Source organism: Rhipicephalus microplus, unplaced genomic scaffold (assembly GCF_043290135.1).
Source record: "Rhipicephalus microplus isolate Deutch F79 unplaced genomic scaffold, USDA_Rmic scaffold_12, whole genome shotgun sequence".
NCBI classification, from domain to species: Eukaryota; Metazoa; Arthropoda; class Arachnida; order Ixodida; family Ixodidae; genus Rhipicephalus; species Rhipicephalus microplus.
The window spans coordinates 14012594-14025989 of record NW_027464585.1 but is presented as its reverse complement, the minus strand read 5'-3'; positions in this window follow the sequence as shown (position 1 = coordinate 14025989).

Sequence of the window (13396 nt, the reverse complement as noted above, 5' to 3'; positions counted from 1 at the left end):
GTGGTGCGGCGCTTTTTTTTCTTTGGGCTGATAGCTTTGAAGATATGTTCTGATGGTGGTGAGAGTGGAGCACGACTGTCTCCGTGGCGCAATTGCCTAGCGCGATCGCCAGTACCCGAAAAGTTGGAGGTTGGAGCCCACCGGGTGGTGGTGCCGCGCTTTTTTTTCTTTGGGCTGATAGCTTTGAAGATATGTTCTGATGGTGGTGAGAGTGGAGCAGGACTGTCTCCGTGGCGCAATTGGCTAGCGCGATCGGCTGTTAACCAAAAGGTTGGAGTTTCGAGCCCACCCGGTGGTGGTGCGGCGTTTTTTTTCTTTGGGCTGATAGCTCTGAAGAAATGTTCTGCGGTGGTGAGAGTGGAGCACGACTGTCTCCTTGGCGCAAATGGCTAGCGCGATCGGCTGTTAACCGAAAGGTTGGAGGTTCGAGCCCTCGCGGGAGTGTTGTGTTCCTTTTTTTCTTTGGGCTGATAGCTTTGAAGATATATCTTGACGGTGGTGAGAGTGGAGCAAGACTGTCTTCGTTGCGCAATTGACTAGCTGAATTGGCTGTTAACCGAAAGGTTGGAGTTTCGAGCCTTCCCGGGTGTGGTGTGTTGTTTTTTTCTTTGCGCTGATAGCTTTGAAGATATGTTCTGATGATGGTGAGTGTGGAGCACGACTGTCTCGGTGGTGCGATCGGCTGTTAACCGAAATGTTGGAAGTTCGAGCCCACCCGGTGGTGGTGTGGCGCTTTTTTTTCTTTGGGCTGATAGCTTTGAAGATATGTTCTGATGGTGGTGAGAGTGGGGCAGCACTGTCTCCATGGCGCAATTGGCTAGCACGATCGGCTGTTAACCGAAAGGTTGGAATTTCGAGCGCACCCGGTGGTGGTGCGGCGCTTTTTTTTCTTTGGGCTGATAGCTTTGAAGATATGTTCTCATGGTGGTGAGAGTGGAGCGGGACGGTCTCCGTGGCGCAATAGGCTAGCGCGATCGACTGTTAACCGAAAGGTTGGAGTTTCGAGTCCTCCCGGCAGTGGTGTGTTGCTTTTTTCTTTGTGCTGATAGCTTTGAAGATATGTTCTGATGGTGGTGAGTGTAGAGCACGACTGTCTCCGTGGCGCAATTGGCTAGCGCGATCGGCCGTTAACCGAAAGGTTGGAGGTTCAAGCCCACCCGGTGGTGGTGCGGCGCTTTTTTTTCTTTGGGCTGATAGCTTTGAAGATATGTTCTGATGGTGGTGAGAGTGGAGCACGACTGTCTCCGTGGCGCAATTGCCTAGCGCGATCGCCAGTACCCGAAAAGTTGGAGGTTGGAGCCCACCGGGTGGTGGTGCCGCGCTTTTTTTTCTTTGGGCTGATAGCTTTGAAGATATGTTCTGATGGTGGCGAGAGTGGAGCAGGACTGTCTCCGTGGCGCAATTGGCTAGCGTGATCGGCTGTTAACCAAAAGGTTGGAGTTTCGAGCCCACCCGGTGGTGGTGCCGCGCTTTTTTTTCTTTGGGCTGATAGCTCTGAAGAAATGTTCTGCGGTGGTGAGAGTGGAGCAAGACTGTCTCCGTGGCGCAATTGGCTAGCACGATCGGCTGTTAACCGAAAGGTTGGAGTTTCGAGCCCACCAGGTGGCGGTGCGGCGCTTTTTTTTCTTTGGGCTGATAGCTTCGAAAATATGTTCTGATGGTGGTGAGAGTAGAGCAGGACTGTCTCCGTGGCGCAATTGGCTAGCTCGATTGGCTGTTAACCGATAGATTGCAGTTTCGAGCCCTCCCGGGAGTGGTGTGTTGCTTTTTTCTTTGCGCTGATAGCTTTGAAGATATGTTCTGATGATGGTGAGAGTGGAGCACGACTGTCTCCGTGGCGCAATTGGCTAGCGCGATCGGCTGTTAACCAAAAAGTTGGAGGTTCTAGCCCACCCGGTGGTGGTGCGGCGCTTTTTTTTCTTTGGGCTGATAGTTTTGAATATATGTTCTGATGGTGGTGAGAGTGGAGCAAGACTGTCTCCATGGTGCAATTGGCTAGCGCGATCGGCTGTGAACTGAAAGGTTGGAGTTTCGAGCCCAGCAGGTGGTGGTGCGGCGCTTTTTTTTCTTTGGGCTGATAGCTTCGAAGATATGTTTTGATGGTGGTGAGAGTGGAGCAGGACTGTCTCCGTGGCGCAATTGGCTAGCTCGATCGGCTGTTAACCGATAGATTGCAGTTTCAAGCCCTCCCGGGAGTGGTGTGTTGCTTTTTTCTTTGCGCTGATAGCTTTGAAGATGTCTTCTGATGGTGGTGAGAGTGGAGCACGACTGTCTCCGTGACGCAATTGGCTAGCGCAATCGGCTGTTAACCGAAAGGTTGGAGGTTCGAGCCCTCCCGGAAATGGTGTGTTGCTTTTTCTTTGCGCTGATAGCTTTGAAGATATGTTGTGATGGTGGTGAGAGTGGAGCACGACTGTCTCCGTGGCGCAATTGGCTAGCGTGATTGGCTGTTAACCGAAAGGTTGGAGGTTCGAGCCCACCCGGTGGTGGCGCGGCGCTTTTTTTTCTTTGGGCTGATAGCTTTGATGTTCTAATGGTGGTGAGAGTGGGGCAAGACTGTCTCCGCGGCGCAATCGGCTAGCGCGATCGACTGTTAACCGAAAGGTTGGAGTTTCGAGTCCTCCCGGCAGTGGTGTGTTGCTTTTTTCTTTGCGCTAATTGCTTTGAAGATATGTTCTGACGGTGGTGAGAGTGGAGCACGACTGTCTCCGTGGCGAAAATGGCTAGCGCGATCGGCTGTTAACCGAAAGGTTGGAGGTTCGAGCCCACCCGGTGGTGGTGCGGCGCTTTTTTTTTCCTTTGGGCTGATAGCTTTAGAGATATATTCTGATGGTGGTGAGAGCGGACCAGGACTCTCTTCATGGCGCAATTGGCTAGCGCGATCGGCTGTTAACTGAAAAGTTGGAGGTTCGAGCCCTCCCGGGAGTGGGGTGTTGCTTTTTGCTTTGTGCTGATAGCTTTGAAGATATGTTCTGATGGTGGAGAGTGTGGAGCACGACTGTCTCCGTGGCGCAATTGGCTAGCGCGATCGGCCGTTAACAGAAAGGTTGGAGGTTCAAGCCCACCCGGCGGTGGTGCGGCGCTTTTTTTTCTTTGGGCTGATAGCTTTGAAGATATGTTCTGATGGTGGTGAGAGTGGAGCACGACTGTCTCCGTGGCGCAATTGCCTAGCGCGATCGCCAGTACCCGAAAAGTTGGAGGTTGGAGCCCACCGGGTGGTGGTGCCGCGCTTTTTTTTCTTTGGGCTGATAGCTTTGAAGATATGTTCTGATGGTGGTGAGAGTGGAGCAGGACTGTCTCCGTGGCGCAATTGGCTAGCGCGATCGGCTGTTAACCAAAAGGTTGGAGTTTCGAGCCCACCCGGTGGTGGTGCGGCGTTTTTTTTCTTTGGGCTGATAGCTCTGAAGAAATGTTCTGCGGTGGTGAGAGTGGAGCACGACTGTCTCCTTGGCGCAAATGGCTAGCGCGATCGGCTGTTAACCGAAAGGTTGGAGGTTCGAGCCCTCGCGGGAGTGTTGTGTTCCTTTTTTTCTTTGGGCTGATAGCTTTGAAGATATATCTTGACGGTGGTGAGAGTGGAGCAAGACTGTCTTCGTTGCGCAATTGACTAGCTGAATTGGCTGTTAACCGAAAGGTTGGAGTTTCGAGCCTTCCCGGGAGTGGTGTGTTGTTTTTTTCTTTGCGCTGATAGCTTTGAAGATATGTTCTGATGATGGTGAGTGTGGAGCACGACTGTCTCGGTGGTGCGATCGGCTGTTAACCGAAATGTTGGAAGTTCGAGCCCACCCGGTGGTGGTGTGGCGCTTTTTTTCTTTGGGCTGATAGCTTTGAAGATATGTTCTGATGGTGGTGAGAGTGGAGCAAGACTGTCTCCGTGGCGCAATTGGTAGCGCGATCGGCTGTTAACCTAAAGGTTGGAATTTCGAGCCCACCCGGTGGTGGTGCGGCGCTTTTTTATTGGGCTGATAGCTTTGAATATATGTTTTGATAGTGGTGAGAGTGGAGCAGAACTGTCTCCGTGGCGCTAATGGCTAGCGCGAGCGGCTGTTAACCGAAAGGTTGGAGTTTCGAGCCCTCCCGGGAGTGGTGTGTTGCTTTTTTCTTTGCGCTGATAGCTTTGAAGATATGATCTGATGGTGGTGAAAGTGGGCCACGAGTGTCTTCGTGGCACAATTGGCTAGCGCGATCGGCTGTTAACCGAAAGGTTTGAGGTTCGAGCCCAGCCGGTGGTTGTGCGGCGCTTTTTTTTTGGCTGGTAGATCTGAAGAAATGTTCTGACGGTGGTGAGAGTGGAGCACGACTGTCTCCGTGGCGCAAATGGCTAGCGTGATCGGCTTTTAACCGAACGGTTGGAGGTTCGAGCCCACCCGGTGGTGGTGCGGCGCTTTTTTTTCTTTGGGCTGATAGCTTTGAAGATATGATCTGCAGGTGGTGAGTGTAGAGCAGGACTGTCTCCATGGCGCATTTGGCTAGCGCGATCGACTGTTAACCGAAAGGTTGGAGGTTCGAGCCCACCCGTTGGTGGTGCGGTGCTTTTATTTCTTTGGGCTGATAGCTCTGAATAAATGTTCTGACGGTGGTGAGAGTTGAGCACGACTGTCTCCGTGGCGCAAATGGCTAGCGCGATCGAAAGTTAACCGAAAGGTTGGAGGTTCGAGCCCACCCGGTGATGGTGCGGCGCTTTTTTTCCTTTGGGCTGATAGCTTTGAAGATATGTTCTGATGGTGGAGAGTGGAGCAGGACTGTCTCCGTGGCGCAATGGGCTAGTGCGATTGGCTGTTAACCGAAAGGTTCGAGGTTCGAGCCCACCTGGTTGTGGTGCAGCGCTTTTTTTTCTTTGGGCTGATAGCTTTGAAGATATGTTCTGATGGTGGTGAGAGTGGGGCAGCACTGTCTCCATGGCGCAATTGGCTAGCACGATCGGCTGTTAACCGAAAGGTTGGAATTTCGAGCGCACCCGGTGGTGGTGCGGCGCTTTTTTTTCTTTGGGCTAATAGCTTTGAAGATATGTTCTCATGGTGGTGAGAGTGGAGCGGGACGGTCTCCGTGGCGCAATAGGCTAGCGCGATCGACTGTTAACCGAAAGGTTGGAGTTTCGAGTCCTCCCGGCAGTGGTGTGTTGCTTTTTTCTTTGTGCTGATAGCTTTGAAGATATGTTCTGATGGTGGTGAGTGTAGAGCACGACTGTCTCCGTGGCGCAATTGGCTAGCGCGATCGGCCGTTAACCGAAAGGTTGGAGGTTCAAGCCCACCCGGTGGTGGTGCGGCGCTTTTTTTTCTTTGGGCTGATAGCTTTGAAGATATGTTCTGATGGTGGTGAGAGTGGAGCACGACTGTCTCCGTGGCGCAATTGCCTAGCGCGATCGCCAGTACCCGAAAAGTTGGAGGTTGGAGCCCACCGGGTGGTGGTGCCACGCTTTTTTTTCTTTGGGCTGATAGCTTTGAAGATATGTTCTGATGGTGGTGAGAGTGGAGCAGGACTGTCTCCGTGGCGCAATTGGCTAGCGTGATCGGCTGTTAACCAAAAGGTTGGAGTTTCAAGCCCACCCGGTGGTGGTGCGGCGCTTTTTTTTCTTTGGGCTGATAGCTCTGAAGAAATGTTCTGCGGTGGTGAGAGTGGAGCAAGACTGTCTCCGTGGCGCAATTGGCTAGCACGATCGGCTGTTAACCGAAAGGTTGGAGTTTCGAGCCCAGCAGGTGGTGGTGCGGCGCTTTTTTTTCTTTGGGCTGATAGCTTCGAAGATATGTTCTGATGGTGGTGAGAGTGGAGCAGGACTGTCTCCGTGGCGCAATTGGCTAGCTCGATCGGCTGTTAACCGATAGATTGCAGTTTCAAGCCCTCCCGGGAGTGGTGTGTTGCTTTTTTCTTTGCGCTGATAGCTTTGAAGATGTCTTCTGATGGTGGTGAGAGTGGAGCACGACTGTCTCCGTGGCGCAATTGGCTAGCGCGATCGGCTGTTAACCAAAAAGCTGGAGGTTCGAGCCCACCCGGTGGTGGTGCGGCGCTTTTTTTTCTTTGGGCTGATAGTTTTGAATATATGTTCTGATGGTGGTGAGAGTGGAGCAAGACTGTCTCCATGGTGCAATTGGCTAGCGCGATCGGCTGTTAACTGAAAGGTTGGAGTTTCGAGCCCAGCAGGTGGTGGTGCGGCGCTTTTTTTTCTTTGGGCTGATAGCTTCGAAGATATGTTCTGATGGTGGTGAGAGTGGAGCAGGACTGTCTCCGTGGCGCAATTGGCTAGCTCGATCGGCTGTTAACCGATAGATTGCAGTTTCAAGCCCTCCCGGGAGTGGTGTGTTGCTTTTTTCTTTGCGCTGATAGCTTTGAAGATGTCTTCTGATGGTGGTGAGAGTGGAGCACGACTGTCTCCGTGACGCAATTGGCTAGCGCGATCGGCTGTTAACCGAAAGGTTGGAGGTTCGAGCCCTCCCGGGAATGGTGTGTTGCTTTTTCTTTGCGCTGATAGCTTTGAAGATATGTTGTGATGGTGGTGAGAGTGGAGCACGACTGTCTCCGTGGCGCAATTGGCTAGCGTGATTGGCTGTTAACCGAAAGGTTGGAGGTTCGAGCCCACCCGGTGGTGGCGCGGCGCTTTTTTTTCTTTGGGCTGATAGCTTTGATGTTCTAATGGTGGTGAGAGTGGGGCAAGACTGTCTCCGCGGCGCAATCGGCTAGCGCGATCGGCTGTTAACCGAAAGTTTGGAGTTTCGAGCCCCCCCCGGTGGTGGTGCGGCGCTTTTTTTTCTTTGGGCTGATAGCTTTGAAGATATGTTCTGATGGTGGTGAGAGTGGAGCAGGACTGTCTCCGTGGCGCAATTGGCTAGCGCGATCGGCTGTTAACCGAATGGTTGGAGTTTCGAGCCCACCCCGTGGTGGTGCGGCGCTTTTTTTTCTTTAGGCTGATAGCTCCGAAGAAATGTTCTGCGGTGGTGAGAGTGGAGCAAGACTGTCTCCGTGGCGCAATTGGCTAGCACGATCGGCTGTTAACCGAAAGGTTGGAGTTTCGAGCCCACCCGGTGGCGGTGCGGCGCTTTTTTTTCTTTGGGCTGATAGCTTCGAAAATATGTTCTGATGGTGGTGAGAGTAGAGCAGGACTGTCTCCGTGGCGCAATTGGCTAGCGTGATCGGCTGTTAACCAAAAGGTTGGAGTTTCGAGCCCACCCGGTGGTGGTGCGGCGCTTTTTTTTCTTTGGGCTGATAGCTCTGAAGAAATGTTCTGCGGTGGTGAGAGTGGAGCAAGACTGTCTCCGTGGCGCAATTGGCTAGCACGATCGGCTGTTAACCGAAAGGTTGGAGTTTCGAGCCCACCAGGTGGCGGTGCGGCGCTTTTTTTTCTTTGGGCTGATAACTCTGAATAAATGTTCTGACAGTGGTGAGAGTGGAGCACGACTGTCTCCGTGGCGCAAATGGCTAGCGCGATCGGCTGTTAACTGAAAAGTTGGAGGTTCGAGCCCTCCCGGGAGTGGTGTGTTGACTTTGTCTTTGCGCTGATAGCTTTGAAGAAATGTTCTGAAGGTGGTGAGTGTAGAGCAGGACTGTCTCCATGGCGCATTTGGCTAGCGCGATCGACTGTTAACCGAAAGGTTGGAAGTTCGAGCCCACCCGTTGGTGGTGCGGTGCTTTTATTTCTTTGGGCTGATAGCTCTGAATAAATGTTCTGACGGTGGTGAGAGTGGAGCACGACTGTCTCCGTGGCGCAAATGGCTAGCGCGATCGAAAGTTAACCGAAAGGTTGGAGGTTCGAGCCCACCCGGTGATGGTGCGGCGCTTTTTTTCCTTTGGACTGATAGCTTTGAAGATATGTTCTGATGGTGGAGAGTGGAGCAGGACTGTCTCCGTGGCGCAATGGGCTAGTGCGATTGGCTGTTAACCGAAAGGTTCGAGGTTCGAGCCCACCTGGTTGTGGTGCGGCGCTTTTTTTTCTTTGGGCTGATAGCTTTGAAGATATGTTCTGATGGTGGTGAGAGTGGGGCAGCACTGTCTCCATGGCGCAATTGGCTAGCACGATCGGCTGTTAACCGAAAGGTTGGAATTTCGAGCGCACCCGGTGGTGGTGCGGCGCTTTTTTTTCTTTGGGCTGATAGCTTTGAAGATATGTTCTCATTGTGGTGAGAGTGGAGCGGGACGGTCTCCGTGGCGCAATAGGCTAGCGCGATCGACTGTTAACCGAAAGGTTGGAGTTTCGAGTCCTCCCGGCAGTGGTGTGTTGCTTTTTTCTTTGTGCTGATAGCTTTGAAGATATGTTCTGATGGTGGTGAGTGTAGAGCACGACTGTCTCCGTGGCGCAATTGGCTAGCGCGATCGGCCGTTAACCGAAAGGTTGGAGGTTCAAGCCCACCCGGTTGTGGTGCGGCGCTTTTTTTTCTTTGGGCTGATAGCTTTGAAGATATGTTCTGATGGTGGTGAGAGTGGAGCACGACTGTCTCCGTGGCGCAATTGCCTAGCGCGATCGCCAGTACCCGAAAAGTTGGAGGTCGGAGCCCACCGGGTGGTGGTGCCACGCTTTTTTTTCTTTGGGCTGATAGCTTTGAAGATATGTTCTGATGGTGGTGAGAGTGGAGCAGGACTGTCTCCGTGGCGCAATTGGCTAGCGTGATCGGCTGTTAACCAAAAAGTTGGAGTTTCGAGCCCACCCGGTGGTGGTGCGGCGCTTTTTTTTCTTTGGGCTGATAGCTCTGAAGAAATGTTCTGCGGTGGTGAGAGTGGAGCAAGACTGTCTCCGTGGCGCAATTGGCTAGCACGATCGGCTGTTAACCGAAAGGTTGGAGTTTCGAGCCCACCAGGTGGCGGTGCGGCGCTTTTTTTTTCTTTGGGCTGATAGCTTCGAAAATATGTTCTGATGGTGGTGAGAGTAGAGCAGGACTGTCTCCGTGGCGCAATTGGCTAGCTCGATTGGCTGTTAACCGATAGATTGCAGTTTCGAGCCCTCCCGGGAGTGGTGTGTTGCTTTTTTCTTTGCGCTGATAGCTTTCAAGATATGTTCTGATGATGGTGAGAGTGGAGCACGACTGTCTCCGTGGCGCAATTGGCTAGCGCGATCGGCTGTTAACCAAAAAGCTGGAGGTTCGAGCCCACCCGGTGGGGGTGCGGCGCTTTTTTTTCTTTGGGCTGATAGTTTTGAATATATGTTCTGATGGTGGTGAGAGTGGAGCAAGACTGCCTCCATGGTGCAATTGGCTAGCGCGATCGGCTGTTAACTGAAAGGTTGGAGTTTCGAGCCCAGCAGGTGGTGGTGCGGCGCTTTTTTTTCTTTGGGCTGATAGCTTCGAAGATATGTTCTGATGGTGGTGAGAGTGGAGCAGGACTGTCTCCGTGGCGCAATTGGCTAGCTCGATCGGCTGTTAACCGATAGATTGCAGTTTCAAGCCCTCTCGGGAGTGGTGTGTTGCTTTTTTCTTTGCGCTGATAGCTTTGAAGATGTCTTCTGATGGTGGTGAGAGTGGAGCACGACTGTCTCCGTGACGCAATTGGCTAGCGCGATCGGCTGTTAACCGAAAGGTTGGAGGTTCGAGCCCTCCCGGGAATGGTGTGTTGCTTTTTCTTTGCGCTGATAGCTTTGAAGATATGTTGTGATGGTGGTGAGAGTGGAGCACGACTGTCTCCGTGGCGCAATTGGCTAGCGTGATTGGCTGTTAACCGAAAGGTTGGAGGTTCGAGCCCACCCGGTGGTGGCGCGGCGCTTTTTTTTCTTTGGGCTGATAGCTTTGATGTTCTAATGGTGGTGAGAGTGGGGCAAGACTGTCTCCGCGGCGCAATCGGCTAGCGCGATCGGCTGTTAACCGAAAGGTTGGAGTTTCGAGCCCCCCCCCCCCGGTGGTGGTGCGGCGCTTTTTTTTCTTTGGGCTGATAGCTTTGAAGATATGTTCTGATGGTGGTGAGAGTGGAGCAGGACTGTCTCCGTGGCGCAATTGGCTAGCGCGATCGGCTGTTAACCGAATGGTTGGAGTTTCGAGCCCACCCCGTGGTGGTGCGGCGCTTTTTTTTCTTTGGGCTGATAGCTCCGAAGAAATGTTCTGCGGTGGTGAGAGTGGAGCAAGACTGTCTCCGTGGCGCAATTGGCTAGCACGATCGGCTGTTAACCGAAAGGTTGGAGTTTCGAGCCCACCAGGTGGCGGTGCGGCGCTTTTTTTTCTTTGGGCTGATAGCTTCGAAAATATGTTCTGATGGTGGTGAGAGTAGAGCAGGACTGTCTTGGTGGCGCAATTGGCTAGCGTGATCGGCTGTTAACCAAAAGGTTGGAGTTTCGAGCCCACCCGGTGGTGGTGCGGCGCTTTTTTTTCTTTGGGCTGATAGCTCTGAAGAAATGTTCTGCGGTGGTGAGAGTGGAGCAAGACTGTCTCCGTGGCGCAATTGGCTAGCACGATCGGCTGTTAACCGAAAGGTTGGAGTTTCGAGCCCACCAGGTGGCGGTGCGGCGCTTTTTTTTCTTTGGGCTGATAGCTTCGAAAATATGTTCTGATGGTGGTGAGAGTAGAGCAGGACTGTCTCCGTGGCGCAATTGGCTAGCTCGATTGGCTGTTAACCGATAGATTGCAGTTTCGAGCCCTCCCGGGAGTGGTGTGTTGCTTTTTTCTTTGCGCTGATAGCTTTGAAGATATGTTCTGATGATGGTGAGAGTGGAGCACGACTGTCTCCGTGGCGCAATTGGCTAGCGCGATCGGCTGTTAACCAAAAAGTTGGAGGTTCGAGCCCACCCGGTGGTGGTGCGGCGCTTTTTTTCTTTGGGCTGGTAGTTTTGAATATATGTTCTGATGGTGGTGAGAGTGGAGCAAGACTGTCTCCATGGTGCAATTGGCTAGCGCGATCGGCTGTTAACTGAAAGGTTGGAGTTTCGAGCCCAGCAGGTGGTGGTGCGGCGCTTTTTTTTCTTTGGGCTGATAGCTTCGAAGATATGTTCTGATGGTGGTGAGAGTGAAGCAGGACTGTCTCCGTGGCGCAATTGGCTAGCTCGATCGGCTGTTAACCGATAGATTGCAGTTTCAAGCCCTCCCGGGAGTGGTGTGTTGCTTTTTTCTTTGCGCTGATAGCTTTGAAGATGTCTTCTGATGGTGGTGAGAGTGGAGCACGACTGTCTCCGTGACGCAATTGGCTAGCGCGATCGGCTGTTAACCGAAAGGTTGGAGGTTCGAGCCCTCCCGGGAATGGTGTGTTGCTTTTTCTTTGCGCTGATAGCTTTGAAGATATGTTGTGATGGTGGTGAGAGTGGAGCACGACTGTCTCCGTGGCGCAATTGGCTAGCGTGATTGGCTGTTAACCGAAAGGTTGGAGGTTCGAGCCCACCCGGTGGTGGCGCGGCGCTTTTTTTTCTTTGGGCTGATAGCTTTGATGTTCTAATGGTGGTGAGAGTGGGGCAAGACTGTCTCCGCGGCGCAATCGGCTAGCGCGATCGGCTGTTAACCGAAAGGTTGGAGTTTCGAGCCCCCCCGGTGGTGGTGCGGCGCTTTTTTTTCTTCGGGCTGATAGCTTTGAAGATATGTTCTGATGGTGGTGAGAGTGGAGCAGGACTGTCTCCGTGGCGCAATTGGCTAGCGCGATCGGCTGTTAACCGAATGGTTGGAGTTTCGAGCCCACCCCGTGGTGGTGCGGCGCTTTTTTTTCTTTGGGCTGATAGCTTTGAAGATATGTTCTGATGGTGGTGAAAGTGGAGCAGAACTGTCTCCGTGGCGCAAATGGCTAGCGCGATCGGCTGTTAACCGAAAGGTTAGAGTTTCGAGCCCTCCCGGGAGTGGTGTGTTGCTTTTTTCTTTGCGCTGATAGCTTTGAAGGTATGTTCTGATGGTGGTGAAAGTGGGGCACGACTGTCTCCGTGGCGCAATTGGCTAGCGCGATCGGCTGTTAACCGAAAGGTTGGAGGTTCGAGCCCACCCGGTGGTGGCGCGGCGCTTTTTTTTCTTTGGGCTGATAGCTTTGAAGATATGTTCTGGTGGTGGTGAGAGTGGAGCAAGACTGTCTCCGTGGCGCAATTGGCTAGCACGATCGGCTGTTAACCGAAAGGTTGGAGTTTCGAGCCCACCAGGTGGCGGTGCGGCGCTTTTTTTTCTTTGGGCTGATAACTCTGAGTAAATGTTCTGACAGTGGTGAGAGTGGAGCACGACTGTCTCCGTGGCGCAAATGGCTAGCGCGATCGGCTGTTAACTGAAAAGTTGGAGGTTCGAGCCCACCCGGTGGTGGCGCGGCGCTTTTTTTTCTTTGGGCTGATAGTTTTGAATATATGTTCTGATGGTGGTGAGAGTGGAGCAAGACTGTCTCCATGGTGCAATTGGCTAGCGCGATCGGCTGTTAACTGAAAGGTTGGAGTTTCGAGCCCCGCAGGTGGTGGTGCGGCGCTTTTTTTTCTTTGGGCTGATAGCTTCGAAGATATGTTCTGATGGTGGTGAGAGTGGAGCAGGACTGTCTCCGTGGCGCAATTGGCTAGCTCGATCGGCTGTTAACCGATAGATTGCAGTTTCAAGCCCTCCCGGGAGTGGTGTGTTGCTTTTTTCTTTGCGCTGATAGCTTTGAAGATGTCTTCTGATGGTGGTGAGAGTGGAGCACGACTGTCTCCGTGACGCAATTGGCTAGCGCGATCGGCTGTTAACCGAAAGGTTGGAGGTTCGAGCCCTCCCGGGAATGGTGTGTTGCTTTTTCTTTGCGCTGATAGCTTTGAAGATATGTTGTGATGGTGGTGAGAGTGGAGCACGACTGTCTCCGTGGCGCAATTGGCTAGCGTGATTGGCTGTTAACCGAAAGGTTGGAGGTTCGAGCCCACCCGGTGGTGGCGCGGCGCTTTTTTTTCTTTGGGCTGATAGCTTTGATGTTCTAATGGTGGTGAGAGTGGGGCAAGACTGTCTCCGCGGCGCAATCGGCTAGCGCGATCGGCTGTTAACCGAAAGGTTGGAGTTTCGAGCCCCCCCCGGTGGTGGTGCGGCGCTTTTTTTTCTTTGGGCTGATAGCTTTGAAGATATGTTCTGATGGTGGTGAGAGTGGAGCAGGACTGTCTCCGTGGCGCAATTGGCTAGCGCGATCGGCTGTTAACCGAATGGTTGGAGTTTCGAGCCCACCCCGTGGTGGTGCGGCGCTTTTTTTTCTTTAGGCTGATAGCTCCGAAGAAATGTTCTGCGGTGGTGAGAGTGGAGCAAGACTGTCTCCGTGGCGCAATTGGCTAGCACGATCGGCTGTTAACCGAAAGGTTGGAGTTTCGAGCCCACCCGGTGGCGGTGCGGCGCTTTTTTTTCTTTGGGCTGATAGCTTCGAAAATATGTTCTGATGGTGGTGAGAGTAGAGCAGGACTGTCTCCGTGGCGCAATTGGCTAGCGTGATCGGCTGTTAACCAAAAGGTTGGAGTTTCGAGCCCACCCGGTGGTGGTGCGGCGCTTTTTTTTCTTTGGGCTGATAGCTCTGAAGAAATGTTCTGCGG